The sequence below is a fragment of the Diospyros lotus genome, chromosome 8 (genome assembly GCF_014633365.1).
Source record: "Diospyros lotus cultivar Yz01 chromosome 8, ASM1463336v1, whole genome shotgun sequence".
Lineage (NCBI taxonomy): Eukaryota > Viridiplantae > Streptophyta > Magnoliopsida > Ericales > Ebenaceae > Diospyros > Diospyros lotus.
This window is the reverse complement of record NC_068345.1, coordinates 25,492,265-25,518,455: the sequence shown is the minus strand read 5'-3', so window position 1 is coordinate 25,518,455 and position 26,191 is coordinate 25,492,265. Positions and strand designations below refer to the sequence as shown.

Below are 26,191 nucleotides of genomic sequence, written 5' to 3'. Positions count from 1 at the left end.
AATAGTCGACTACCAGATTCCAACGGTCGAATTTTTCTAGCTATTGTAGGTCGTTGGAAAGTTCCATTATAAATATCAAGAAAGGATTTTTGGAGAAGACTAATGCACTATCAAGATTCATCATTCTAAAACACACTCAAGCTCTTAAGTACTCAAGAAAAGTAATTCAAGACTCATGATTAAAGATTACATCATTTGGAGACCAAGGCAAAGAAGAAGAAGTTTTCTTCTTGTTGGTAACTCTTGTATTATTTATATTTACCTTGTATTTTCATTGTGTTTAATTCCATATTAGTCCAAGGTTGTTTGGACATAGGGTTTATTTTTATTATTTATGGATTGTGAGTGGCATCCTAAAGCCCATTATAATCTAGGTGTGTTGTAATAGTTTGTAAGGTGAGCTAAGGAAAAAATCTCAGTGTTGTGTAAAAATTTCCTAAGTGAACTCGTTGGAAAACCTAGGTGTGGTTTTAGTGGAAACTCAAGTGTCGGGTTGACCTTGAGAGAGTGGAGTAGGTGTTGAAGACACCGAACCACTATATATTCTTCTGTTGTTATTGTTATTTGTATATTTATATTACTATTATTCTCAAACCACATATATATTTATAACAAATATTTTCTTTGTATAAGAAAAATTCAAGAGTTTTCGTAAAGGAAGAATTCGATTTAATAAGTTTTTAACACTCAATTCATCCTTGAGTGGCCATTGTGTCAAGGGACCAATAAACTTTTCCAAATATAATTAAAGAATAAAACATTAAAATACTAAATGAAAATTAGAGAAAATTTTAAAAAATAAATCTAGATATAATAAAATTGAAACTTTAAACCAAATGAAAGAATTGAATGCCGATTTATTCAAAGTGTTATGCTGATTTATTCAACGTGTCGATTTATTCAAAGCGTTATTCAACGTGTCGATTTATTCAAAGTGTTATGCAGATTTATTCAACGTGTTTGGTTTGATTTTTCATTTGATTTGAAGTTTCAATTTTATTATAAATAAATCTATTTTTTATTTTTTTTCTAATTTTTTGTTAGTATTTTAATGCTTTATTCTTTAATTATATTTAGAAAAAGTTAGTATTATATAATTATTTATTTAATTTTTAAGTTTGCAAAGCATATTTAAAACAATCATTTATAAAAAAAATGATATTTGGACACTTTTAAATAACATTTAATGTAATACTTTTGTATTTGTATAGTTTGTTATGTGTCTAATCAATGTATGTGTTAGATACATTAATCACACAGAATATATTCTTTCGAATGGATTAGACCGACTCGAAAATGCATATTTTAAAACTGTAATTGAAATAATAAAAAAATATAAGTGTTTATATGAAAAAAGTCATAATATAGAAGTTAAATTAAGTCAAAATTATATAATTAAGAGTATAATTAAAATAATAAAAAAATTCAAATATTTAAATAAAAAATCGTGTACATAAATAGACAAAAGTATATATTTGGGCACTCATCTACGTGATGGAATGGATCAATTAGTGGGGCAGGCCAATCAATCAAATCGTGCTCTATCTTCCAGTGGGCGATCCGTAACGGAAGGTTGTTTTTCCAGAGAATGGGTCGGCACATGTTAGTGGATTGATAAGGGGGCTCGGGTTCCGCTGGGCCCACGGATATAGGCCCAGATGTTCGTAATCAGGCGCACGCTGAGGCCTTTTCTTGTGGTGAGCGTATTCCGAGTGTTGGGGATGAGATTGCTCGACGCGTGTCTGGCGAGAATGTTCGAAGCAGTAGAGTGGGTTATTGGGCTAATCCAATGGACAGTCGCGAGCTGGTTGATTTGGGTCGGACTGGGGCAGTTTCTTTTAAGGTTGGGCAGCAGGCTGATGATACTGGTATGGGCGATCAGATGTTGGGCCGCAGAGATAGTGGGCTGTCTGGTCGAGTGCATGTTGGGTCCAGTGGATCGAATTCTGGGAAATTGGGCCACTATGGATCGAGATTTAATAATAGTGGTGTGTGGGCTGGGGCTAATTTTAAATTGGGTCAAACTCAGATTTCCACGAGGGCCAATAACAGCAATGGAAAATCTGGTGCTTCGCGTCGGCCTTATGATCCTTTGGGCCGATAGGATACCGTCACGAACGCAGGTGCGTCGGCAACGGAGAATCGAAACCCATCTTTGGGATATAAACTATCAAAGGTTGAGGGAGGGCACAACAAATCGAGGGCTGCAATGGTCGATGCTCGGAGGACTCGGGTCCGAAAAAACTAGGGTATTATTTGCCTTAAAATACTGCGACTGCTGAACCTATGGTGCAGTGAACGGATGACGTCATTGATGAAGGGGTTCAACATTGGCGGAACACTTTGATCCGCTATTTTATAGAACGTCGCTTGCCTCTCACCACTGTTCAAACTATCGCCAAGAAAATGTGGCAAAGGTACGGTCTTCTCGAAGTTATTTGTAAAAATACTGGGTGTTATTTGTTTCGATTTAATAATGAGGATAGCATGATCAGGATGTTTGATGGCGGCCCATGGCATTTCGCGGGTCGCCCATTAATTTTGAAGTGTTGGGAGATTGGAATGGATTTGTTCCAAGAGTCTCAGCTCTTTGCTATTGTAGGTGAAAATTTTCAATATTCCTTTAGAGGGTTGGAACGAGAAGGGCATTTCCATTGTAGCCAGTGCGTTGGGGAGGCCTATCTATGCTGACCCAATGACTGAAGATAGGTCTTGGTTAGGATTTGCTTGTCTGTGTGTGTTGAAATGGATGTGTACTCTACCTTTTTAAAGTTTATAAATCTTTATCAAGGGTTAGACGAGTCTACTAGTGAGCCTAGAATCGTTAAGATACCAGTGGAGTACCAATGGATGCCATCCATATGCACTCACCGGAAGGTGTTTGGCCACGCCTTGTCTCGATGCCCCAAGCAACCTCGATTGGAACCTGTTATTTGTAACCCCTTAGTGATATCCCTCGGGGTTCCTAGTCTATTCAAGTGGGTTAGACGAATAAACTGCAATAGTCAAATAAGATGGATGGCAATAGGAGACCTCCTAGAGTGGAAAAGAAAAAGGTAGATCAGTTGAGTTTTGGTAAGACGGGGAGGTAGGTCATCCCTCAGGGTTGCCTAAGGATAAGTAAGGTTTCACGTCCATAATTGACACTCTCGAAAAATGTTCTAACACGGTTCTCTATGACCCTAGGGAAGTGGATGCATCCATTGCTAATAGATTCAATGTGTTAGTTGAGGAAGATATGGATATCCCATCCCCTGGGGATATGTTTGTTCCTTATGAGAGGAAGGGTGTGGAAGGGACAAGGGCGGACTTGTCGCCACCTAATGGTACGAAGGTAGAGGGCAAGAATGGTATGAATGATGATGTGGCAAATCATCCTTTGTTTCTAAGCCAAGTGGTTGCTAGTTGGGATATGAGGGTTGGTGGGTTCCCTATGTATCAGTTGGTGAGGAAGCTTAAGGTGGTAAAAATCGCCATGAAGCTTCTCAAAAGCACAAAAGGTCGTGTAATTGATAGAGTTATGGACCTTAAAGCTCATTTAGTTCATGCATAGCAATGCTTTATTGATTCTCCTCAAGACCTTACTCTCAGTCAGAGAGAGTTAGAGTTGAGTGGGAAATATTTGACTGCATTAGTCCAAGAGTCTGAGTTCTTTCATCTTCAAGTGCGAGCTAAGTGGTCGACAGAGGGAGACTGGTGTTTTTAGTACTTCTTTTAGACCATAATGGATCGTCACAATTTCCTTAGCATGCAACATGATGATGGTTTGATGGAGGAGTCTAGTGAGGAGGTGGTGGGCATCATTGTGTCCTGTTACCAACAATTCATGGGGCATAGTGCTCGTGTGGGTAGTTTTCATCATGGAGAAGTTGCCCCATTTGCGGATAGGTAGTTGACTCAGGATCAGTGGACAAGGCTTATCATTATTGTGACCACTAAAAAGGTCAAGCATTCTTGGTTCGATATGGGTGATGATAAAGCGCTTAGGCCTGATGGTTTCACCATTAAATTCTTCCAAAAGGCTTGGGATGTGGTGGGTTCTAATGTGGTGGAGGCAGTTCATAGCTTCTTTGCCATGGGTTGTGAACCATCCTGGCCCAATCTCAGCCCACCTCTCATGGCCCAATCTCGGCCTTTCTCTCATGGCCCAATCTCGGCCCATCTCCAATGGCCTAATCTCGGCTAATCTCTTAGGGCCCATCTTCTATGGCCTAATCTCGACCTAACTCCCACGGCCTAATCTTGGCCTAGCCCCGGCCCTATGCTAGCCTACAATAGCATCATTGCAACCCTTATACTGGGTATCCGCACGCACGCTCAAATCCCATCCTCATTAGTGGAGAATCCCATCCATATTAATGATGGTCCCTTCGACACCATGCTGTCACCTGGGAACCCTCACCGATGCCAGATACTCAGTCCCATCACCTGCAAGTGCATGTCGCATGCATACAGGATGACGTCTCCTCCTCCTATATTAACCAACTCTTTTTAGAGCCAATGTATGTTCTACTCTCTGACCTACCGATACACTACCATTTATTTACTCTCTCACTCACTCGAGCGTTAGAGTGCTTGCAGGTGCAAGCTGCCCCCCGGACGGACTAGTCGTCGAAGCCCGCTCCATGCCATTGAGATCCCATCTCTGACCGCTCCTTTTGGTCAAGGATGAACATCTGACGCCCACCTGGGGCTCTGTAGAACTTACTTACCCCAAATCTCATAGCCTTTCAAGCCAACCCTAACCTTACCATGTGCGAACTAGAAGTGCCCCAACCCAAGAGCCAAACGACACCTACCACCATCCATCCACCCACGCCAGCCCACCCCCAGCCAATCAAATATCCAGGGTCATTAACACCATCTCTAGAGGTTTTACGGGCAGAGAGTCAAGCTCGACGCAAGAACGATGCCTCTGCATGGTAATCTCGATAGACAATACCGAGAAGAAGCTGAGAAGAATAGCCCGACACCCCGTGATCTGCTTCACGGATAAGGACTTCGAGGGCGTTGATCAGAACCTCGACGATCCTGTGGTAATCTCGATCGTCGTCACAAGCTTTTTGGTAAAGAAAGTCTTTGTGGACCAAGGCAGCTTAACCGATTTATTATGCTTGTCAACTCTAAGAAAAATAGGTATTCTCGAAAAGGAGTTGAGGCCATTCCAAGGGAACCTAATTGGCTTTTCTAGAGAGTAGATAGGCGTCAGAGGCTACATCGACCTGTTAACTTCATTTGGGACCCCTTTGTCAAAACAATCACCATCTGGTATTTGGTTGTGAATTGCCAGACACCATACAACGCATTTCTCGACCGACCATTTCTCAACATCTTGGGCTCAATAGTATCCACCCCCCACTTGGCTATGAAGTTCCTAATGTCAAAAAACAAGATCGGGGTCATTCACGTCAACCAAAAGGAGGCCCGAAAGTGCCACCACGATTACCTCAAGGCCCGGAGTCCCAAGCCCAGTAAGGGCGACAAGAGAAACGAAGCCCCCAGCAGCGGCAGCCAAGCAGTAGGCATCAACAGCCAGAGCTCACATCACCGTGTGCATGTGTTCGAATTAAACCCATGAAGTGAACTCTTGGATAGACGTCCCCAACCCACAGAAGAACTTCATCTTGTAAACCTGGGTCTTCGCTTAGAATAGGTCATCCGTATTGGTTCTACATTGCCAGGCCAACTAGGAGAGAGGCTCATCAGCTTACTCCGGCAGAACGCTGACCTCTTCACTTGGACGCCCGCCGACATGCCTGGGATAGATTCGCTCATCATCTGCCACAAGTTGGCAATGGATTCGGAGGCCAAACTAGTTGCTAGAGAAAAAGAAAACTAGGAGAAGAAAGATAACACATGGCTGCTAAAGAAACGACAAAACTCTTGAAAGCCGGGTTCATCAGAGAAGTCCCATACACAACGTGGCTCGCCAACGTGGTCATGATAAAAAAATTCTCAGGCAAATGGAGAATGTGCGTCGACTTCACCGATTTGAATAGGGCATGCCCAAAGGATTCATACTCGCTACCCAGTATCGATTGGCTTGTAGATGTGGCCTCCGGATACAGGTACTTGAGCTTTATGGATGCTTACTTCAGTTATAACCAGATCCTGATGCACCCCGAAGATGAAGAGAAAATGACGTTCATCACAGAGAATGCCAACTTCTGCTATTAGGTCATGCCATTTAGATTGAAGAATGCGGGTGTGACATATCAGCGACTGATGAACAAGGTGTTCGCCAAGAAGATTGGTCGGAATATCGAAGTCTATGTAGATAACATGGTGGCAAAGACATTGGAATAATAGGACCACTACTCGGACCTCTAACCGAAATTTTTAGCCAACTTCGACAGCGCAACATGAGGCTTAACCCTAACAAATGCGCCTTCGGGGTGTAAGCTGGCAAGTTTATGGGCTTCATGTTAACAAGTCAGGGAATTGAGGCCAACCTCGACAAATGTGAAGCCATCCTTGCAATGTGTAGCCTCGTCAGTGTAAAGGAGGTCCAGCAGCTAACAGGTCGGATAACAGGTTTATCCCGTTTCCTCCCAAAATCGACAGATTGAGAAAAACCATTCTTCCAATGCCTAAAAAAGTTAGTTGAATTCCAGTGGATAGAAGAGTGCGAAGCCGCTTTCCAAGAACTGAAGACCTTCTTAGCAGCACCCCCCATTCTTTCAAGGCCAGAGCCTAGGAAAGAACTCTCTCTTTACCTCTCCATCACCAATAACGCCCTTAGTGCAGTGTTGGTCAGAGAGGAAGGTAAGTTGCAATGGTCGATGTACTTCATCAACAAAACTTTTCAAGGAGCCAAGTTACGCTACCAGAAGATCGAAAAGCTAGCACTAACATTGGTAACGGTGGCTTGAAAACTTAGGCTATACTTCCAAAGCCATCATATCACGGTCTAGACCAATTAACCTATCCGGTAGGTGCTTCAGAAGCCAAAGCTTTCAAGAAGAATGATCGCATGGTCAGTTGAACTCTCTGAATTCTATATATAGTACCAGCCCCGCAAGCACATTAAGTCCCAAGTACTATCTGATTTCTGCGTTGAGCTCACTCCTTCTGATCCAAGCCCAAAGCCCAACCCCTGGATATTGTTCATTGATAGAGCCTCCAACATTAAGGGAAGTGGGGCCGGGATCATTCTAGAAAGACCCCATGGGCTGACACTTGAACAGTTTCTTCGCTTCAACTTCAAGGCAACCAACAACCAAGTGGAGTATGAGTTAAACTTAGCAAAGGAAATGGGAGTGTCCCAGTTGATCGCCAAAAGTGACTCCTAACTGGTAACCAACCAAGTCAAGGGCGAATTCCAGACAAAAGAACCGCAGCTCGGCCGATACCTCAACAAGGTCAAAGCCTTAACTGGATCTTTTGACTACTTCCAAATTGAATATATCCCTAGGGAACAAAATATGCGAGCATATTTTCTCTCAAAGCTTGCCAACACCAAGAAACCTAGGAATAACCAATTGGTCATATAGAAGGCCTTGGACTTACCCACTGTAGACCTTTTCGACGTATAAGCGGTGGAAGTAGCACTGAAATTCTAGGGAACCCCTACCATCCTATTCTTACAAGAAGAGACGCTCCCTGCCAATGCCGAAGAGGCCAAGAAGCTCAAAAGGTTAGCTTGCTACTTTACCTTACTCGGGAACCAACTGTATAGAAGAGGCTATTCCACACCACTCTTTAAGCGTGTCAACTTCAATCAGTCCACATACATCAAGACCGAGCTACATGAGGGGGTATGTGGAGGCCACCTCGGTGGATGATCCCTGGCAACAAAGGTACTAAAAGCTAGATACTATTGGCCAACAATGAGGAGCGACTGCCTAGCCTACGTAAAATGTTGTGATAAGTTCCAGAGGTTCGCAAATGCACATCATTCCCCACCAAAGGAGCTCCACAATCTCGGTAACCCCTAGCCATTTTACAAATGGGGGATAAACATCTTCGGGTCCTTCCCGACCACAGCAGGACAACTCAAGTTCATGGTGGTAGCAGTTGATTACTTTACCAAGTGGATCGAGGCAAGCCCCTAGCTACTATCACCCTTGAAAGAATCCAAAGATTCATTTGAAAGAATATCGTCTATCGATACGACCTCCCTAGAGTGTTGAGCTCAGACAATGGCACTCAGTTCACTAACAACAAGCTCCAGGACTTCTGCCAAGAGCTCGGCATCTGCCAAGTCTTCACCTTGGTCGAGCACCCTCAGACCAATGGCCAAGCAAAAGCCGCCAACAAAGTCATCTTGGTCTGCCTAAAAAAATGACTCGATAGCGCCAAAGGCGCATGGCCAGAAGAACTTCCCATGGTGCTGTGGTCATACCACACTATAACTAAGACCTCAACCATGGAAACACCCTTTTGACTCACTTACGGGTCAGAGACCATGATCTCGATCGAGATTGAGGAACCCAGCCCCAGGTCGTAGCATTTTCGGGAAGACACTAACAATGAAGAACAGCAAGTCGGCCTCGATCTTATCCAGGAAATCCGAGACCAGGCCTAAATTCATGAACATGCTACCAAGCAAAGAGCAGCTCAGAAATACAACAAAAAGGTTAAGCCTAGACGATTTCAAGAGGGGGACCTAGTTTTAAGGAAGATTGAAGGCCCAAGAAAACAACCTGCATAAGGAAAACTCGGTTCCAATTGGGAAGGCCCTTACTGAGTCACCAAGAACCTTGGCAAATGAGCTTACCACTTGGCCAAGCTCTCAGGAAGACCCCTGACTAGATCATGAAATGCGGTCAGCCTGCGAAAATATTATAGCTATGCAACTATTTCCTTGTATCGTTCGGATAAATATGCTTCCTTTAAAGACAGATGTTCCTTCTTTTTTCTTTTTCTTTTATCACAGATCTCGAGTTACCTCAGTCTATTGCCTTTGGCCTCGAGTAACCTCGGTCTCTCTCCAACAAAGCTTTGTAACAAACAAGCACCGGGGGACCTCGAGTTACCTCGGTCTGTTGCCTTTGGCCTTGAGTAATCTCGGCCTCTCTCCAATAAAGTTTTGCAATAAAACAAACACCGGCCAATCTACCCTAAAACGCCCGGATCTATCTCGGTGGGCGGACCTCGGGGAATTCCCCCGTCCAAGCTATGCATTGTATCAAATAGGCATCGGCAGACCCCGAGTCTTCTCGGTCTCGTCCTAACGGACCTCTAATCATCTCGATCCTATCCAAGTTACGCCTTATTTCAGACAGGCATCGATAGACCTTGAGTCTTCTCGATCTTGCCCTAACGGACCTCGAGTCATCTTGGTCCTATTCTACTATACCCCATGCCGAACATACATCGCCAAACCTCAAGTCTTCTCGGTCTCCTCCCAACGGACCTCAAGTCATCTCGGTCCAATCCCAAGAAAGGAAGCTCCAAGGTACCTAAGTATTTTCTCATTCTTATTACTTAAAAGGCCTTGGGTATATATAAATGTCAGTAGACCAGGAGCCTCCTCAGTTTTATCGAGCCACGCCCCAGAACTGGCAGGTCCAGTAACCTCGATTTATTCGGTACTCGCCACAACTAAAGTGCCCAAACTTGAAATAAAGAAAGCACAAGCTACAAGGTACTCGGAAGAAATTCTCATTTTATTACTTCCTTTCATTACAACACACAACGATGATACGTTTTTGATGGTCAAGTTACAATACTACAAGATACAAGTCTTAGCACAACAAGACCAACACACCTAATCAAGTCTTAGCACAACAAGGCCTACACAGCTGTTGAACATTCACCATCCACAGAACCCCCCCTTATAGGTACAACCAACATGATCTCGAAAACAAGGGGCACTACAAGAAATTAAGCTTCATGTGATAAATTATTTTGTATAGTATATGAGTGTGTTATGTAGATGGAATCCTCATATAAGTGATCCAGACAAATTAAGAGATAGAGAAAGAGATTATATGACCAAAATAGTGTGTGGGCGCGTGGGCGCTTGCATGGATGCGGTATGGCGTTCTTGGGGCGCAACATAGTGTGGCTGGTGCGTTGGGGGGCACGCTAAGCGTGGCTGTGTGGGGTGCTACGCCTTGTTTTCTCTTTCCTTTTTTATTATATTATATATTTGATATTTTTGATATATTTGACTTTTTTTCTTGACTCTCAAAATTTTTAATAAAAATTAAAAATTATCAAAAGTTAAATATTATTTTATTACTTTTCAATATTTCTAATTAATATTTGCACCAATATTTTATGAAAAAATATTATAATAAAATATCTTAATATTAAACAAAAGTCAAATTTTCAAAATTTTAATTGTTAAATAAGAAATTTAATTTTTTGAATAAAATCAAATCAGCAAAAGCGGAATAAAATTTTTTAAGGAGGGAAAGGATAGGGGGAAAATTTAAACGAAAAGTATAATTTGTCAAAAATTAAATATTATTTTATTAATTTTTAAGATATCTAATTAATATTGGCATAAAAAATTTGGCGTCAATATTTTATGAAAAAATATTTTAAGAAAAGTCAAATTTCATAGGTTTTATTTTTAAATAAGAAACTTAATATTTTGTGTCAAATTAAAATAGTAAAGGTGGAATAAAATTTTTAAAGAAGAAAAGGATGGAAGGAGATTGTTAAGGAAAATTAAATTAGACAAAAGTTAAATATTATTTTATTATCTTCATTTTCTAGTGTTTCTTTTATAATTTATTAATATGTTTGTCAACAGGGGCGGAGCCAGCATAGGCCCAGTGCAGGCCATGGCCCTCACTGGGCCTTGGCCCGCCATTAAGTTGGCCCACACTGAAGAAATTATGAAAAAAAATTTAAAAGGAAAATCTTTGTCATATGTTAACAAGAAGAAATTAAATAAATTATATTAATTTTTAATATATTTATATTATTTATTATTTTTTTCTTTAATAAATTTCGCCCTCACTGAAAATATTTTCTGGCTCCGCCCCTGTTTGTCAAGATATCTAATTAATATTGGGGTTAAATATTTTATGACAAAATATTATAACAAAATATTTTGTCACTGCATGTCTTTTGTTTTTTATTATGACAAAATATTTTGAATTTTTTTGTCACTAGATTATTATTTTTTGTGCCTAATATGACGTATTTTTATAAAAAATATTAAATTCAATAAAATTATTTTTGTCACAAAAAATTGAATTTCTTATGACGTACATATTTTTGTCATTTGTTTTTATAATACTATGTTGTGATAAACTATTTTTATTATAAAAATTATTACTTATTGTGACTAAAACATTTGGTAATTACATCTTATATAATTAATATTGTGACAAATTTTTTTTGTCATATTATGTAAGTTAAATTGGCGCCAAAAATTTGGCACTAACTTAATGTGACAAAATTTTATGACAAAAATTATTTTGTCATTATAAATTATCTACATCACTATATTATGACAAAATATTTTGTCAAAATATTGTTTGTCACAACTTTATTCACTTTTTGAATTTTGCATGAAAAAACTCTATTTTGTCACAAAAAAGATACTTTTCGTGACAAAATTTAATTCATCACAATTATTTTTGTCACAATATACTAAATTTCTTGTAGTGGGGGTTCAAAACAACGCTTGGCCACACCCCAACCGATGGAGCTACCTATAGATGACATCTTAGTGATGCAGATCCGCGGGAAGGCAACAACTTTCGTTTCCCCCCCGGTAGAGCTATGGAATTCTAGAAGAGAAGGGCAAAGCCCTTAGCGTGGTGACAGCGGGCCCGCGGCCTGGAAATTGTAGGGAAGGAGGAAGAGCAAGGGCGGTAGAGGGTAAACTTCTCCAGGCTGAGGAATAAGCCCACCCTTGTAATGCACTTACCCAAAACCACCAATCACGCCTGGCTCCGGCCATCAGTGCACCACCTAACCAGCAACATCAACGCTAGAGACGCTACTGTGGGTCGGCAGGGACTCAGCTAGATTCTACATTCTAGACCCTCAAACTCTCAAGCTTCCCATGAAAAAGAAGACCCCCGAGCGTAAAACTGCAGGATACACGAAACGAAAAAGGAGCCCCTTTATATAGCCACAGTGGGGAACATCTAGCGTCATCCACCCCCACCTAGGGTCATGTCACCTGCCCCGGTATTAATGCCCCGTATCCGACAGTAGAAGAGACACTGTTGAAATAGGCCACGTACCCAAGCAATTAATACCCTGCCCTAGGGAAGCGACGCACCTCACGTGGGAAAACTTCCCCTCACCAATTGAACGCACCTCCTGGGAAAGCAGTGCATCTTGCATCGACAAATGTTACTTTACCCTCGTGGCCACACACTCTCGACTTCTTGTCACACATGTCCTCAAAACACGACACCCATGCTACTGCATTTAGGCATCCCAAGAAAAATCGAAGATAAGATAACCACCTCACACTTCATTGACGCATTGGTACCAATTAACCTCGGCGCCCCAACCCTGGGCCTATCCCAACCATAACGAATCAACAACAAGGAAAAGTAAGATAAAAAGAAAGAAATACAAAGCCGAGCCATGTTTAGAAATTTCTCTTTTATTAAAATAATAGGGTTAGGGTGACGGTGTCAACCATTTACATTGGACGGAAAGCAAAAGAAGTAGAGGCCACTCTAGGGACCAGTGACAGGTTAATCCGTCTAGGTGGAAACAGAGGACTCATCGACTTGCTCTGCAGTCTCCCCTGATTGACTGACCGCCTCCTGCACCTTCCCAAGGCTTCGCCTTTAACAATAGGATCCTCTGAACCCAAGTCTTCGAGACAACTACCCACTACCTCTTTGGAAGGGTCACATCTAGTAAGATTCGCCTTCGGACAAAGTAATCGAGCTTGCGCCAACGCTGTGTTGAAGCCCTCAAGATATTGCATGAGGGCTTCCCTCATTGCACAAGCCTCCAAGCGGGCAACTTCTTGACAAGAGGCATATCATTCGGCCTCTAACTCCTTAACCCTTTCTCTTAGCTCACCTAATTTCTGTCGAGCCTCGTTCCTCTGGTCGACCACTCGCAAAAGGCAAGAATTCACCCGCATAGTATCTACCTTGAGCAACACGCTCTACCCAAGAAGGCCACCTAATTCGGCCCTTAATCGCACCTTGGCCCACTCCTCCGCGACTTCAAAGGCCTTATCGACCCGTAACTTTTCTGCCTTCAAATTCACCTCGACCTCTTTAGCCCTTAGCTTTTGCAACTTCAACTCCGACAACAGCAAATGAGTAGCACTAGCAGCCTGCAATTGCAACATTTCTACCCACTGGTATAGCCCTTCCTGCCCCAGGGAGGCAAGCCTCTTTTGATCAGCATTCAAGGAGACATAATATGTGACAAACCTCCCTAGCCAGAAGGTGTGGCTTTAGAGGCTTTGAGGATTGGACTTGGCGTCGTCACAACCCCACAAGCTTAACCTCGGACTGCACATAGCTTGAGAGGGCACTGAGCTCGAAGGGCCTAGAGCATCAGCAATCAGGATTGAGCCTGAGGAATCAACAACATCGATAGCTAGCCCAGAGCTCAGACCACTCGACGCATTAGGAGCTTGGCTTGAAGTCCCATGTTCATCGGCCACCCGACACCTCTTTTGCTAAAGAGGCACCTTCTTAACCTCCGGCAGGGAGGGAGTACCAGTAGCAATCGTGAAAATTGGTCGGGCGCGAATAGGACCCTTCAATTTCACAGCAGCGGCCTTCCCCTGGCTTACAGGCACCTCAAAGGACACCTCGACGCTCTTCTCTACCACACGCCTCGCCACCTCTTCCGCCATCAAACCCGGTGCCATTCGCCTTAAAACACGAAGTCCCAATAAGAGCCATCGATTAACAAAAACCAAAACAAAGATGCGTAGCAAGAACATACCCATATATTCGGATAAAGCTCGAGGATCCATCCAGAATTCCACAAGTTTCGTGGACTTGAGTTGGGGAGAAAACACAAAAGCATCCGTTAGGCCCTGTCCCCCAAATTGAGACCTTCATACTCCACCTCCATAGGTGGGTTCGGTTCTGACTGCCAGGATAGGGGGTATTTCTCCTTGCCTTCCTCGTCCAGGAAAAAACTGAGCTCCTTCTCGTTCGAGCCCACCTTCAAGAAGCCGTCCTTAAAATGTTTAAGGGACAAGGTAAAAGCCCAGTGACTTCCTCGTGCTGCTAGTTAGAGAAATCCAACCACCCCGGTAAACCCCTTTCTAGTGATAATAGTGAAAAAAGACTGCCCTGGTAGGTTTGCAACCAAGAAACTCAACCAACACTTCGAAACTGCAAATGAAGCCCCAACTGTTTTGATGCAGCTGCGTTGGAGCAACGTTCATCGCCTCTAAGACCAAACACTGGAACTCGATTAGAGGAAGCTATAGTCGTATCTTCGTAAAAAGCACCTCGTACATATAAAGAAACCTAGGGTCCGGGACTGAGTGGAAAACATATTCTTCCCCGTCGGAAGGACGACAAACGAACTTCTCCTCCCCAGTCTTCTTCTCCCTATCTATCTCCTCCCCATCCTTCTCCCTTCCGTCCCTAGTCTAGGAGGAAATCTTCTCCCTCACCACCCCCAAAGATGAATCGATAGAAAATTTTGTCGCAATCCGAGTAACCTCCTCGCTTACCCAGTCATACGCGCGAACAGAATTAGAAATTGAGATAGCCATCAATAAGAAGATTAGCACACTACCCTTAACTGATCTAAAGACTGATTAGCAGGAGTAATCAAATGCAAGAAGGAGGAAATATAGGGGAATAGTTCAAAAATGAATATAAAGGATGCGCATAAATGAAGACGACGCATATTAATAAGTATCGCATGAGACACCCAACGGACAACCGATGGCCAACGAGATTCCACCACGTGTCCCATAACAAGCGTGCTGACAAACCTACCCCCACCCAGGGCAATAGGCCACCCATGCTTGCAGGCAGCGCCTCACGTCCTCGGACAGACGCCTCGATTCCTGGAGCTCATAGAGCCCTTGCACAGTCAAATGACGGCGCCAAAACGACAAGTCAAAAGTGAGGCATCAAATTTCATGAAAAATAGCTTAGCCCTGCCCCATAAACCAAAATCATTGGCATGACAAGCCAGCCAAAGCACCAAAACCATAGGGACTGAGCAAGATACGCACGAAAATTTCGACAAAAGTAGAGCATCGCGAAAGGAAAAAAGAAAGAATTTGTTATTAAGCAAGGAGTACCTAATAAGATTACAAGACTCATGCCAAAACCTATGCCACCACACAAAATCACAACTCGGCTCGACTCTCCTCTGCTAGGTCTACAAGGCAGCCGTCCTTAATCTCCTTGAAAAAGCCAAAGGTCAAAAGATCTATCTCAGGAAAAATAGCTCGGACGTGAGACAGGACCACTTCAAAACCCTCCATTTTTTACTCCTCCGCTTCCGTCTTTGCCCTCGCCATCTCAGACCGAGCAACTACCTCATCAGCCTTCGCTTTCATCTCTATCGTCGTCACCTCAGATCTAACTAATGCCACCTCCACCTCTAACTTTTTTAGCTCTATGCTGGCAGCATCCAGCTGGCTCTGAAGAATGCCGACTATGCGATCGGCCTTGTTAGCTTGCCTCTTAGCTTTGATAGTGACTGCCTCCACAGCCTTCTTAACCTCCCTTCTTATTGATTCCCGAACCCAATGTAATTCCTCTTCATGGTCCGTCTTCATCTTGGTAAGCCGAGTCGCCATACCCACCTTAAGCAAGAGGCAATCCCCTGCAAGATGGAGTACCTGGTGCTCGACCTGATGAAATGCAATTGATGAGCCAAAACCTGGTAACCTCTTCCGGTTCGACAATGGGTCAAGATAGGCGTCGATGAAAAGGTCGCTCCGAAACTCTAGATCCCGAAATGAAACTAAGTAACTGCCACTCCCAATAGGACTCGAACCACTGGGTGATCGAACCACCCCATCAAGACCCTTTTGACGCTTCTTTTGTCAGACCAGCTCCTCGGAAATGGTAAGCTCCTCAGAGCAAGGGCCCAGAGCTGTGGTGGCAATGACCATAGCAAGGGGTTACGTAGTAGGAGCAACCGGAGTCGGCGTAGCTAGGGCCTTCCTACCTGCCTTGTAGGCTGGCACAGAGCTCTATGCCGGCGCAACTAAAACCTTCCCAACTACTTTATCCGCCGGAGTAGAGCCTGACACAGCTTTATTTTCCTCCTTCTGGAGTATCTCCACCTCTTCCCTAATCTCCTTATGAAACACAGATGCCATTTTCCCTACAAAAAAGAATATGCAAATTGGGAGGTTATAAGGACACAACCTCAACCAAAAGCCTCAAAAACGCTAAGAGTTCGAAAAAATTGCAAGAAACCAAAGAAACCTAGCCCTAAAGGGATCCTTATAAACATAGCTGAACATCACTTACAACACATCCCACGGTCAAAAACCATCTGCCACAGATCTACCACTATGAAATCCCACCTGTCACACATTTAAAGAGTTATCAATTACTGTTTATAAACCCCACCTCCTAGGAAAAACACCTCGAATCCCGAAACCACGCGCATTACAGATCAACACACGAAGAAAATTACTTTACCATAGAGGCTAAGCCGGCTTCAGGTGTCTTTAGAATCGGAATCCACCAACACAACTGTGCGTCAACTTGGCCACCTGTCTTGACAAGGTCCTAACAACAATCCAGCTCTCAAAAGATGGCACACACACAACAAAACTTGGACTTTCCCTCTAGCTCGAATACTTGCTTCTCGAGCATCTGACTTGGGGGGCTTTGAACCGTCCCGGCCCAATCTTGGCCCATCTCTCACAGCCCAATCTCAGCCCATCTCTCATGGCCCAATCTCGGCCCATCTCTCATAGCCCAATCTCGGCCCATCTCTCACAGCCCAATCTTAGCCCATCTCTCACAGCCCAATCTCTGTCCAACTCTCACGACCCAATCTCGGCTTGGCCTTAGGCCTATGCTAGCCTACAACAACATCATTATAGCCCCCATACTAGGTATCACGCGCTCACTTAAATCCCATCCTCATTAATGGTGGATCCCATCCACATTAATGAGGGTCCCATCGACACCATACTGCCACCTGGGAACCCTCACCGGTGCCAAATACTCAGTCCCATCACCTGCAAGTACATGACGTATGCATGCAGGAGGACGTCTACTCTTTTTATATCAAACAACTATTTTCAGAGCTAAGGTATGTTATGCTCTCTAACCTACCGATACACTTCCATTTCTTTACTCCCTCACTCACTCGAGCGTCGGAGTTCTTGCGGGTGCTAGCCGCTGTAATACCCCAAAACTGGATGTAAGGCTTGGATGTTGCAAATGTCACAACTTGAAAAAAGATTAGTTTGCTTCCAACTAAAGGGAATTATTGCAATGATGATTCCTTATCCTAGAAGACATGACTTGAGAAATAGGATTGGATTTGGGAACTTTACCCTAAAGTCTTATGGAAGAATGATTGTAATAATGAATTTTATCCCAAAAGTCTTAAGGTGGCATGACTTGGAAGAATAAGATTGGCTTGGAAAGGAAGAGATAATGGCCATAATGGGTTCTTATCTTAGAAGTCACGTGAAGGTGAGATTTGGAGGCTTGGGATTGGAAGGAAATGGAAACTTGAATTGGAAGATAAAATCAAAGGGATAACTCAAGGGTTGTAATGATGGCTTGGGAAGAAAAATGGGGTGACTTAAAAGCTAAGGGATATCTTGAGATTTGGGGTCTTGAATATCTCTCAAAAATATCAGGAAGCAACCAATCAAACGCTTCCAAGTGTCCCTAAGGTGTGGAAGCATCCTATTGGCCAAAAACTTCTATATAAACCATAGCCACTCAACCAAAATTCATTCCAAATCCAAGTTTGAGCCAACATTTGGCCAAATTGAGGGGTGTGAAGGTGAGAATTGTAGAGGGGGAAATTCTAGAAGAAGTAGAAGAGAAAAAGTGTGAAAAACAGAGGAGAATGAGAGGGTTGTCGAAAAATGGACAACCACCGAAAAACACCTACAACTACTAGAAAATCGAAAGGTAAGTCCTATTTCTCTACATAATCTTATAGAGCACTGAATGAGGAGTTCGTAGGTTCAAACAGGAGGCGAAACGGAGCTCAGATGAGGGAGATATGGCCGTTTTAAACGGCAGCCCGAAAATCCGGCGGTAGAGGCAGCAACGCGTGTAACACACGCACTGTAGAATGCTGTGAGTGGCCGCGCGTGGCCACCCTTCTAGGGGCGCATGTGGGCGTGTGACATGCCATTTTTCCCTAAAAGTTTTGTGTAATACTCATCTTTTAATTCTCTAGAACCCTGTATAAAAATATTTTGATTTGGTGACATGAAACTTCTGTAACTGCAGCAAAACCAAGGCCGATACCCTATGAACAGTAACTCCGAAAGGTAAACCGGTGAGGTGAGTGGTTCTTGCATCTAATAAGCTCCATATTGGTCATATGTTGGTTCATTTGTGTGATGTTGGTGTCTTACACTTCATGCTTCTCTTTGTTAAAGCATATTTCTTCGTTCTTGCATGCATCTTCAGTGTTATGGATGGCTGATGAGGCAGGTGTGGTGATATGGGGAAGGAATCCGGTGCACTCGGTGGGGCTAAGGAGTCTGGTGCCCTCGAAAGGGCTAAGGAGTCCGGTGTCCTCGGAAGGGCTAAGGACATCTAACTCCAATCACGTGCCTCAGTGGACTAAGGTGTTTGAGGAGACTTCATTCTCACGTTGCATTTTACATTTGCACGCATTACCACTTTTGAACCATCTCATTTAGATGTCAAAATCTAACTTGGGTGTTTGATACCCCTAGAACATTCCACGTTCCAGGTATGATAACTGTGCCAGGTACTGGGGAGACAAGTAGAAGAACCGGAAAGGAGGTGGCCTATACTTAATTTTCATTGTATCTAACTTAAAGTACTGTAAACATATGTCTCAAGTGATGTACTATTAAACCCTATAAGAGTGTGGGAGTTGTATGTTGCACTTATTTCTTTGATCTTGAGAAGGTTATGTTGTGGTTGGGGAACAACTGTTGTTTGGATGGGTACATCCTAAAATTGAAGTGTTATGTTTGGTGTTACTTCTACTTGTGTGTGGGTATACATGTGTTCGTGAAGTCGTAATTATGTCATAGTGGTCTATTGTGAACAGTTGCTAAGATACTTGGAAGTCACCTAAGCATATGTATGCATCCTTAATAACTCATGGAAATCCTAGCTATTTAAACTCTCAGGTTCGGTCCTTGCTTCCGTTAATAAAGGATTTCTAATAACGCTCGGGTGTTGTAAACATTAAACATAGCCACCTTGTGGATTGAAAATATGGGTTATTACAGCCGCCCCCTAGACGGACCCATTGCCGGAGCCCGATCCCTGCCGTTATGATCCCATCTCTGATCGCTCCCTTTGGTCAGGAGGGAACATGTTGTCTTTTAAGGGAGGTTAATGCTACCATCCTCAACGTTATTCCCAAAGTCCCCTACGCAAAGTTGCCCAGTCAATTCAGCTAATCTCTAATTGAAATGTCTTGTATAAGGTTATTACTATGATTTTGGCAAACTGGCTTAAAATGGTGCTCCCAAGGTTGGTGGATGAGTCCCAGGCTGCTTTTGTGATAGGTAGATAGATTGGTGATAATGTCTTGCTAGTGCATGAGTTGGTTTATCAGTACCATCTCCATAAGGGCCTCCCTCGTTATGCCATGAAGGTAGACCTTGCCAAGGCCTATGATTATGTGGAATAGGATTTTCAAATTATAATATGTTCGTAGACAATCTAACATTGTTCTCTCACAGGGACCTTTTCTTTGTTAGCATCTTAAAGTCTTGCTTGGAGAAATTCTCCTCCTTTTCAAGTATTTGTGTTAACCCCTTGAGAAGTGATTGCTTTATTTCAACCAAGATGAGACCTTAAGGGAAGAGCTCTATCTTGCCTTGGGTTTCAAAAAGGATTTGTTACCTACGACATACTTGGGGGTCTCTTTTCTTTCCACCAAGCTCTCCTACAAGGACTGTAAGCCTATTTTAGACAAAATGAGGAATAGAGTGTGCTCGTGGTGTAGTTGTCTACTATCTTTTGGCAGTTGGCTCCAGCTAACGCACTTTGTTTTCTCTACTATTTATTTATTTTGGGCTTCATCTTCCTTTTACCTAAGTGGGTGCTCAAGGAACTGGAACAACTTGTGCGAAATTTCATTTGGAGTGAAAATGAGCTTGATTCCTGTGAGAAATAAAAGACACTGAAGAGAGGAGTAAATTGGGTTTTCAAAAACTTTTCTTAATTTTAAGGACACCCAAGATAAAACAGTTTGGACTTTTCAAATTATAAAGACCGAAGCTTTAAATAAAACATTGATAGAAAATGATACGTAATAAGTGTAAAATAAACTCAATACAAAGGATTGATTCTTTTAAAAATTCAAAAAGATATTGTTGTGAATTTTATAACTTATACCAAGGATGTTGAAAAATTTCTCTTGTTGAAACGAGGATGAAAGTGCTAAAATGGAATGAAGAAATGTAAATAATGTAGCACACATAGAGATTTATAATGGTTCAGCTCAACTAGCCTAATCCACGCCCTTAGCTTCTCACCAAGGACTTTAACAATCCACTATTGCTTTTGTAGGTTCATCTATAACCTTAGCTTTTCACAAGTGTAATCTGTAACCTCTGCTTTTACAAGCTTAGTAGTAACCAAATACAATGATTTTTCAAGGCTCAACCAAAACCATTGTCTTTTCAAGAATGAGGCGTAACCACTACCTTTTCAAAGTATCAAGCATAACCTCTTACCTTTTAGGGCTAAGGCGTAACCACAACAAGATAATAAAAGATTACAATTTGAAAACACCTAAAGAAGCTCTTACAAGATTTAGAACAAACAATAAGATTAGCTTCTCTCAAAGAAAATAGTGATACAAAGAATGTAAAGAGAATAAGCACTATTTCTCTCTTTTTCTAATTGAAGATGAGAAATTAAAGTATCTTCTTGGCCCAAAGCAGTAGTAGAAAGTATTAGAAATAGCAACCTTGATCTTCATCTTCATCTCCTTTTATACTTGTTGTCTAGAGACTAAAATCCACAAGGACAACTTTCTTTTTTCATATAATAATCATTAAAATATTCAAATATCACGTTAAATGATTTATGAAAAATTTAGAGCCTTATTGAACAAATTTGTGCATTAAAGGAACTTGCAACGGTTAGTTTAGCGACTCTATTTTTCACCTTCAGCACAAAAATAATCAACTAACTTTAGCTCTTACTCGAGTGAATTTCTTATTAATCGACTATCAGAGTTTATAAATTGAGTAAGTTTTGACTGCACTTTATTATACTTATAAGCTATTCGATTAAACTCAACAGCTACTTGATTATGTACACACTGCTTGCTGTCAACTGAGAGATGCATTAGATATTCAACTATTACACAATAATAGTCGATTATTTATCAACTTACACTCGATTGCTAATGAAACATACTTGATTAAAAAGGGATAAAACCTTATAATCTCTTATCAAGCAATCATACTCAACTAAGGTAGAGAGATACTCGACTAATACAAGATTATACTCGATTATGCTTATCTCCTAGTCGACTAACAAGGTATAACACTTCAACTATCACTTTGATCAATCAATTACATTTGACATAACTGAACCTTGCAATAAATACTTTATTACTAAGAGCTTTTACTAGAGTAATATTTAAACATACTTGATTTATCTTCTCTCTTACTCGACTATCATTTAAACAACATATATTGTTTTGAATATCATCAAAACAACATCTAAGATGTCATAAACATTGAGCTTAAGTATAAAACTCAATTTTCTCATCAACATCTAAATATAAACCTTAAGCTTAACCCAACACAAGTGTTGCTTGTAAAAGTTGGATAAAACTAAATTTCCAATCACATTCACTTGGTTACATAGAAAGCCTTAGAAGATAAGAGATATTTTAAAGCACATGGCTTTGACAACAAGGTTGAGAACAATATATGTTACTCAATTGAAAACTTCATTTTTACTAGATTCAAATTAGAATAATGATCTACTAGGCTCATACATTAATACACAACATATAACATAAAGATACATCATGATAACTTTATGAAACACACTCACATGAATATATATAAGTCAAGTAACTTACTTACTACTTGATTGAAATAAAACACAAAATATTGCAAATATGTTGAGCACAAAATATGTTACTCAACAACAAGGCACATAAAGATACTCTAGTTTGAGCAACATGATGACTCATTTATATTTATCAAGACAAGAGTACAAATAAATCATATCTATGATATATATTCTATAAGCTCTAAAGCATCAAGCACACATATAAGCTTAACAAAGCTTATATGACTTTTATCCTATAAGCTCTAAGCCATCAAACATAAATATTACTAATGCATATTTTTAGTAATTCTTAAAAGATATAAACTTTATAATTCTATTACTCAAATACATTGAATCTAAATATGAGCAACACTAGGAAGTATTGCTTGGAACACATACATCATTTAAATTCATTCAAGAAATATTCTAACTATACCTAGATACTTTAAAATAATATAACTTAATTGCTTCTTCATTCATAATTGAGTGATTAACCATTACTCGACTATAGGCTTGAAGATGGATTTTCAGTAACTTAACCAAATGCTGCTTGAGATCAATAAACTCTAAATCTTATAACTACCATGAATCAAGATAAACAAACATTCAACTATCAGATATCACATAGGCAATGAAGACTCAATGAGATAAAACTTAGGATCACTTGCCTAAGCATGAAAACATTTACTCAAGAGCAAACATGATAGATACTTAAGATTTGAGAAATGTTTCAACATATTTTGAGTGCTTAAGATATTCCCCATTCCATAAGCTTACTCTAGGAATTTTCAGGTCTGCATGACACTCATGCAATATGGATACTTAAGATATCCCTTGACATCCTAGAGCAACCTATTAACAAGCTCATAAATAAGAGCAAGATTAACCACAAACAAAACATAGTAAGGTTATTAGCATAACCTTACCATGAAGGATAAAACAACTTAATTTCTACAAATCAAATCTCAAGTACTACCACTTGAATATATGATCATTTATTAAAAATCTTGATGATTAAAAATTAAACGTCAAATATAAATATAGAATACATTACTTTTAAACAATGAGTAATGCTGCCACATAAAACACTTAGCAAATCATGAGCTCCACAAACCACTCATACATTATCCTTAGGATGACCCTGAAGAGAAACATATTAAAAGACATACCAATAACATATGGCTAAACCAATTTTAACACATATGAAAACATAAATAGATAAATCATACTAAAAGATAAACCTTTCAAGGTTCCTTGACCTTATATATTCTCTGATCCTACAATCATTGTCGAAGTCATTTTTTTCCTTCATTACTTATTTCTATATGAATAAGATTGAGTGTTCCCTCCCTGAATTATTAAATATGTTAACAACAACCCAATCATTGAAGAAGGGAAAAAGTGTAACAACTCACCTCCCGAAGCCCCGCTAGCATAGAGGATTCATGAGAGGGTCATTACTTGAGTGATATAGAACAATAACACAAACTAAAAACTCAAACACAACCCTTATTAAAACCATACCTTTTTAATCACATGGCATCTCATAGTTGTTCTTACATAAACAATCATACCATGAGCTCACCTGGTTTACATAACATATATCTAACTCAAAATTACAAAACATTACACAATGACACCCAGGACCTAGGTTCGGGAGAGCTCTGTACTTGCTATCATGACTCGACGATTTGGACCCAACTCCGTTGAACGAACCTAATACCGATGACAATTCTCTTATCTGAAATGATGGAAAACAAACGTGAGTCACAAGACTCAGCAAGCTCATGAAAGAAAAATTGTAGGTCAAAGACATGACTCTCCCCATAACACCCCGTGCAATTCATGCCAATGCAACAATACACCGTGTTATGATCCATATGCGCGTTACTTCTAAATGCATAACATAAAATTAATTGCATATAAAGAGTCCTTGGGGCCCACTTAACACATATATTGGCACCCAAATCTCGCATACAAACCTATTGCAGCCTAATATAGGCTACCATATCATCATTCAATAAGACCTGCCCTTTCCTGACCTTGGTCGGATTTTCCTGACATTCACATCTTACTCTTCCTATCATCCATCACATCATTATATCCTTCCGCGATTGTGGTCCACTTCCACAGCCTACGCTCCGTGGTGGGCGCCACCCATTCCCATCACTTGTAGCCACATATCCTCACCATGCAATGTAACAAATAGGAAATGCAATGTCTTTTGCAGCATAAACGTGATGACAAGGCCCCCCATAAACCAAGCATCAGGCCATGCTACGCCCACATAGGAATACACACATGCGATATGCTCTAAATGCACCGGCTCACCTAAAGAACCCAGGTTGGCTCATAGACCAACTGGGTCATGCAAATGTTCATACATCCCATCACACACAAAACATGTCCCCCAAATGAATGCAACCCAACCCCATGCAACACACACAACATGATATACACAAAGTTAAGGAGGGAATCTGGCAGTACCAGCTTGCCTGGCCCATCTAACGCTTATCATAACAACCGATGACTGGCGCCCATACATCCAGCCATCAACTGCCACGACCCACGGTCGACAGTTAGTGGCTTTGTACCCCATACCCTTAAGACACACATACAGACAACACTAAACTTTTATACTTTATACTTATCATTTGTAACCTCTTTTCAGACCCTTCATTCACTTGGCAACGTAAACATCAATATTCCTTTCTCGGTCTCGCTTCATCCTGTACCTAGGAAACCATCTCAATATACATGTTACCATAGATTACACTTAAGACTCTTCACATAACCCAATTAAACCATAGTCCAATCTTCTAAGAACCTAGCCCACAGGTTCAGCATCATTCCCAATGGAAGCGGAGCAGTACGAAGCCCCGTGACGAAGGAAGTGAACGACAACGAAACATCATTTGCTTAACTTATTTAATCACCAATAGGTCCACTATTAACATATAAGTTGTGGAATGGTTGCCACGCGGATTATCATTATTAATGCGTGGAATCGAGTCATGGTGAGGAAGGGATTAAAATATGAAAAATAACGGAGACTCTCACAGGAAATGAAGAACATAAGGGAAAGGTTAGGAACTTACCTGTAATCGACTGATTCCTGCCTCTTTTGTGCTCCCGTTGCGAAGTAAAGCGTTTTATAGGAACTAATAAAATAGTGGCTCAATTTAATTAAATCTAATCGCATAAAATTCATAGTTTAACCGTATAAAATTCATAATTTGAACATGTAGCTCCTATATTAATTTTACTCACTTACCTGGGTATTTTGAACACCAATTAATTCCAAAATTCCCTAACTCTCCTTTTCCCGAAGCTGGTCGGCCCTCTTCTCCATTAATTTCGCTTTGTTGGCTCGTGCTTCACTCCAAATTGGCTTCAATTTATATCTTCTAAATCCGCTGCTTGCTGCCCACGATTTCTCCCTTTTATAGCTAATTCAAGTGGCATTAAGGCCACAAAAAGAAAGGGTTGAGAAGCAGCCACGTTGCATCCCAAGGTTGCTACCCATTTCTCATTCTAATATATATTATAATGTTAATATTAACTAAAAATATTTTATCTTATTTTATAAAATATATATTTGCTGCCATAATGTATATATATATCAACTATGAGCCTATACCACATGTACCCACATGAGCAGCTTCTCCATCTCCACATTACCAATTTTCATTTTATTTATTTCTAAAAATCTAGTCACTATTTTGACTTTAGCACCACATACCTTTATTATGATAATTATGTAAATAGGTGTTTATCCCTTACAAATTCGGTAGCCTCTTCAATGACTTCTCTTTTATTTTATTATTATTATTTTTTTCTAATATAATATGGGATGCAAGTTTCCCAATTCCATTTCTTTCTACTCGTAATTATAATTAATTTAATACCCTTAAGTATATTCCTTAAACCACAAATCCACAATAAATCATTTTTAACACTCAAAATTATCTATTGTTATGTTCTCAAAATATCGGGATGTTACAAAAGGCAAACAAGGGGTTCTTATCATTGCCTCATCTTCTTCCCAGATGAGGTTTAAGCCTAAATCTAGGAAAAATAAGAGAAATGTT

General features: G+C 40.8%; 1 long non-coding RNA gene across 1 annotated transcript; it reads right to left on the bottom strand.

Moving 5' to 3' along the window:
* Positions 1-23,740: 23,740 nt before the first annotated feature.
* On the bottom strand, positions 23,741-25,461 carry LOC127807411 (uncharacterized). The gene is made up of 3 exons (XR_008024678.1): positions 25,375-25,461; positions 25,199-25,261; positions 23,741-23,841 (listed from the first exon to the last, which is right to left on the bottom strand). It is a non-coding gene; the product is annotated as an uncharacterized LOC127807411 (long non-coding RNA).
* Between the last annotated feature and the right edge of the window lie 730 nt (positions 25,462-26,191).